Consider the following 6000-nt stretch of genomic DNA (forward strand, 5'->3'; position numbering starts at 1 on the left):
TTGAGCCCATTGCTGCTGCCACTGTGCCAGTCCATCTCAATGGGGAGGTGGGGGGGGCTTTCTTATTTTCACTGACCCTCCACTTTACCAAGCATGCTGTCCTTCTCCAGGGACTAGTCCCTCCTGATAATATGTCCAAAGCCTGAGAGGAATAGGCCCTCCAAACCCACATGGATACCCTCCAGTCGGAGTGCTGTAGGGAAGATGGCCTCGGGACAGCAACAGCAGGGAGAAGTTCACAGGCTGGATCTACACTTGACCACCTATGGGCCCTTTGCCAGTGAGTGACCTTCCCTAGTCTCCATTTCCTCTCCTGTAAAGTGAGTACAACTTTGAGAGGGCTGTTCCAAGAATTAAATGAGTTAATGCTGCTAAAGTGCTTACAGCTGAGCTTGGTTCAACTAAGTAACTCGTAGCTATGGTATTATTATGAAGAAGAGTGGGTCTTCCCTGTTGCCTTCTTTTCAAGGAAAAGAATATATGAATCAAATTATTAATTAACTCCAAGTCAGGATAACAATACCCCCTGTAACCACTTAAGATGTTAATTAAAGTTCTAGTTTTCATAGCAGAATGTTAGAAACAGCCTAAATGCCCATATGAAGAAAACAGCTACAGACTGAAAATTGCTACAGAACATGATTATTATCCAACCATTGAAAATTATAACAATGAAAAGTAAGTTGCTTCTTGGATATGATATAATATAAAGTTGCAGGTGTGGTTGGTGGTGGCGGTGGTATATCCTGTGGAGTCAGTTCTGACTCACAGTGACCATGTACTGGGTTTCCAAGGCTGTAAATCATTGGTGGTGGTGGTGGTAGTGTGCCGTGAAGTTGGTTCTGACTCATAGTGACCCTGTACAGGGTTTCCAAGGCTGTAAATCTTTATGAGAGCAAAAAGCCTCATCTTTCTCCCGTGGAACAGATGGTAGCTTCGAACTGCTGATCCTGAGGTTAGCAGCCTGATTCTCAACCACTACGCTACCAGAGCTCCTTAATGTTACATGTATGTTGTTGTTGTTGCTAAGTGCCATCGAATCGGTTCCAACTCATTGCGACCCTGTACAGTATTTCAAAGGAGCAGCTGGTGAGCTTGAACTGCTGACCTTGTAGTTCAAACGGCTTTGCCATCTGGCACATTAACCCACAGCACCACACCAGGACTCCAAAGTTACATGTATAGCGGGACTTTAAAAAGATAAAAAACATGTCTCCGTATGGATGGATCCTAGGAGGGAACATGGAAAACATGTGAACAGCTGATTTTCTGGGGCAGTGAGACTGGGTAACTTGTCTCTCTCCATTGATGTCAAAATGTGGTTAAAGCACTAGATCAAATTTCAGAATGATGAAAGACAAACACTTAGTGACCAAACAGGATCATCTGTGTGGGCAGTCTAGGGTACCAAGTCGGTCACAATCCTGCCCTTATGTAACCTAGGAACGCTAGTGGGAAGGCAGCTCTTCCGTTGTCTTGGAAACTGTCAATAGAAGTCCAGTGTGGTCCTGCTGTCCCCTACAGCTGGTACTACAGTTGTGCCCATGTCCTTGGTACTGCCTGTGCCATTGTTGACCCCTGTCCAAGAGGCTCTTGTCTGTTGGGAAATGCAGCCCCAACACCAGCCTTCTGGTCTCCTGCCTGGACTTCTGGGATAGGCTCATGACTGGTCCCTGCTTCTAGTCTGGCTCATGCCAGTTAGACTTGTGAGCTATTTCTTCCTCTACTAGAAAATCCAAAATCACAGGGACTTAAACACACCAGGGGTCCTAGTTTGGCACTATAGGGTCAGCACTGGACTCTAACCTAAAGGTTGGCAGTTCAAGTCCACCGGCTACTCCGCAGAAACCCTACACAGGGAAGCTATGAGCCAGAACCTACTCAATGGCAGTTAACAACAACAACAAAATTCATCAGGGCTCAGTGGTGATAGAATTCTTGTCTTCTATGCAGGAGACCCAGGCCCAATTCCCAGCCAATGCACCTTGGTGCAGTCACCATCCACTGTAGGGACTTGCATGCTGCTATCATGCTAAACAGATTTCAGCGGAGTTTCCAGACTAAGATAGACTAGGAAGAAAGTCCCAATGATCTACTGCCAGAAATCAGGTAGTGAAAACACTACAGATCGCAATGGCGTAGGCAGCATTTCACTCCACTCTACACAATAGCAGCTAGCAACAATAAACATATCATAGTATATTCCCTCTCACAAACAACAGTTAATGTGTTCAGCTGTTAACTGAATGGTGGGAGGTTTCAGTCCCTCCAGATGTGCGTCAGAAGAAAGGCACAGTGATCTATTTTTGAAACCCTAGTGGAATACAGCTCTAGTCTGACCCACATCAGGTCAACGAGTGGATTCCATAGCAACTGGTAACTGGATAAAGGGTGAAAGATCTCGTATCTCTTCGAGGTGCATCCTGAGATTGTTACAGGCAAAGCAGTAAGACGAGGGGGATTTGCTTAAACAACAACAGCAAATACGTGGAATGAGGGAGGGAAGAACGGATAGAGATAGAGATGAAGCAAAAGGGGCCATCAGGGGACAAGAATGGAAACTAAGTCGTGGGCCGTGTGTGTATGATCATCATAATCATTATGTTGTTGTTGTTGTTAAATGCTGCTAAGTCAACTCTGACTCATAGCGACCCTGTATAGGGTTTCCAAGGCGGGGCTTGTGGGTTTGAAGCACCAGCTTGTGGTTCAAACTGACCTTGCAGTCCAGTGCTTATCCTACAGCTCCGCACCAGGACTCCATAATCTTTATACTCTTCTATTTTTTAATATTTGATTACACTTCTCTAAAATAAAAAGTTGTGAATACCATGAGTCTGCTGCACTGTACATCTTTGTCTTGGATGCCTGTTTCGTGGATCACAAGGAGTACACTCCACCCGTAGGACCTTGAACAGACTTCCTATAGCCTATGGCTGCTGTAACATCCCCACACACTTCTGTGGCTTAAAACAACACTGATTTATTCTCCTGTAGTTCTAGAGGTCGTAGTCTAAAACCAAGATATCGACGGGACTGTGTTCCTTCTGAAGGCTCTGGGAGACAATCACCGCCTTATCTTTTCTAGCTTCTAGAGACTACCTTCACTCCTTCACTCATGGTGCCTCCTCCACCTTCAAGACAAGCAATGTAGTATCTTATCCCCTCTGTCTGGCCTCTGCTTCCAACATTGCATCTTTTTTCTCTGACCCTGAGTCTCCTGCTGCCCTCTCCTAGGAACCCATGTCATTAGACTGGGCCCACCTGGGTACTCCATAATAATTCTCTATCACAAGGTCATTCATTGAATCACCTCTACAGAGACCTTTCTGTCCTATAAGGTGGCACGGTCACAATTTCCTGGAATTAGACCGTGACTGTCTCTGGGCGCTATTTTGTCTCCCTCAGCTGTCCTTCCATCACATGGCCTCACTGTCTCACTCCATTTAGTCTCCATCCAAAGGCCCTGCCTGATCACTGTACCTCAGACAGCACACCCAGGCCCACTCTCTAACTCTCCTAAACAAGGTCTCCTCATTTTCTTGCCTGCATGATATGTGAATTCCCCAGGAGTATGGGCTCTTGAGCACTGCAGAACCCCCAATGTAGGACTGCATCATTGTTTTCATTAAGTGATGTCAAGTTGTATCCTACTCCTAGAGACCCTGCATAGGGTTTCCGAGGAGTGGCTAGTGAGTTTGAACCACCGACCTTGTGATCAAGTGTTTATCCTACAGCTCCACACCAGGACTCATAGTAGGTACTCATTAAAATGTATACTGAGCAAGTGACCCTCACCAACAGCAGTCAAGTGAACCCACCTTGAAGGTCAACATCACCATCTGTCAAAGCTGAAGGTTCCATCTGCTCATCTTCTGCTCCACCTCGCCAACTGAAATCCTCCTCATTCATCCCAGCTGGAGTTCCTGGATGGCACAAATGATTAACATTCTAGACTAATAACTAAAAGGTTGGAGATCCAAGTTCATGCAGAGGTACGTCAGAAGAAAGGCATGATGATCTGCTTCTGAAAAAAATCAGCCACTGAAAAGTCTGTGGAGCTCAGTTCTCCTCTAACACACATGGGATCATCTCAAGTTGGATTCAACTTGATGGCAACTGGTTAATTGGTTCATAACAACAGATTTCTCCCATTGGTATTAGACAACTCTCCACTCCCAGCAGCCTGAACCCATCATCAGACAATCTGGCCATCTACAGGCCACCATCCCTCCCTCAGCACATGCAGACCACTGAAGTGACCTTTATCTGTTGCTGCAGGAACCCTAAGGGGAGGAAATGGAAAGAGGAGTGTTCAAGGGCCACTTCCCAGAGGAGGCACCTGGAGCTGAGTTCTAAGAGCTGAGGGAATTACTCAGGGGGTCTCCCATCCACACACAAATTCGAACCTGGAAAGGAATGCACTTCTGGGAGGGTCTCTTTAAAAATGAGTGACATTTAAGCATATGTATTGCTCAACACCTCATCACAGTAAAACTTTTATGAGCAGTTACCTACATTGTCCATGCCTCCCAGCTGAATCCAGAGCATCTGCTCACCATGCTTCCAAAAGATCACATGGACTCTAAACTTTGGAGGACCACTTTCCTGCATTCCTATGACTCGTCAGTACTCAGCTCTACACACAGTTCACTGCTCTTGCCCTCCTGAAGCCCCTGTCTTGATCTCTTGAACTCCCCTTCTCCTGTGATGCTGCTGGACACAAATCACCCCTTTAGCAAACCTCTCCTCTGTTGCTGTTGGTTGCTGTTAATTCACCCTGGCTCATGGTGAACGCTGCATAATAGAATGATACATTGCCTAGTCCTGTGCCAGCCTCAGAACCACTGATATAGTTGAGCCCATACTTGCTGACCCTTTCTCTTACCACATATGATGTCCCTTTCTAGCGATTAGTCTTTCCCAATGAGTGTCCAAAGTAAGCAAGATGAAGTCTCGTCAGTCTCATTTACAAGGAGCATTCTGGCTGTCCTTCCTCCAATATAAATGTGTTCCTTCTTCTGGCAGTCCATACATGGACTGAAACATATTACTATTGCTATCGATCGTGCAATAACATTCAATATTACTAGGATTTCTCAGCCATCCCCCAGGCCCTCTTTCGCTCACTCACCAAGCCCACAGTTTAATTGCTATCTATGTATGCTGATTGCCATCTCCTTTGCATATGAAGCACAGCGCGCCCATGAGTTCCAGCATCAAGAGTCCAAGTCAATTTACATCTTGACATTGTCAATTAATTTGAACTCCACCTTAATTTCAATGATTGATTTTCAAATAAGAACAATTATAACAGTATATGTTATTTATTCTAGTCTTCCCCATTCACTCTATGGAACCACCATCTATTCAATTGTTGAACCAAGACATCAGGATTCTGCTTTGATTTCCCTCCTCTTCTCTTCTAATGAATGCTATAGATTCACTCTCCAAAGTGTAGCTTGAATCTACTTCTAATGGCTTGCTATCACCCTAGACTCCAGCACTCTGTTTATCATCTGCACAGTGCTTTTCTAAACTTGAAATTGCACAGTTATTTCTTATTACAAGTTCATTGAAGGAAGAGGCCAATCACATACACCCAAGACATATACCTGGCACCTCCATAATCACTTTATGTTCCGGTTATACACCTGGCAGCCCACCCTCACATACATCTTTGTCCCAACTTCAACAGAGCTAGGCACGCCATTCTCTATATTTCCACACAGCACCCAGACATTCTTTGGCTATGTAGGTTGACCATACAATCTCAGGAGCAGTCCTAGGTTATCCCTGTTGTCCTAGAGTAAGTATAAATTATGCCCTTTTCATACTCAAAAGTGTCCCGATTTGAACACTAAATCATAAAAGCATCCTACTTATATACCAATAAACAGCATCCATATAAATGGAGAAAAGATGGAATTTGTCAAAGACTTCATTTTGCTCAGATCAACCATCAACACTCATGGAAGCAGCAGTCAAGAAATCAAATGACAT

The 6000-nt window shown here is 44.9% G+C and overlaps 1 protein-coding gene across 1 annotated transcript in view; it reads right to left on the minus strand.

The window, feature by feature from the left end:
- Positions 1–6000, minus strand: part of UMODL1 (uromodulin-like 1) — an 87761-nt gene that overhangs the window by 58737 nt on the left and 23024 nt on the right. The window lies entirely within an intron of this gene.

Source organism: Chrysochloris asiatica, unplaced genomic scaffold (assembly GCF_000296735.1).
Source record: "Chrysochloris asiatica unplaced genomic scaffold, ChrAsi1.0 scaffold00154, whole genome shotgun sequence".
Taxonomy (NCBI): Eukaryota; Metazoa; Chordata; class Mammalia; order Afrosoricida; family Chrysochloridae; genus Chrysochloris; species Chrysochloris asiatica.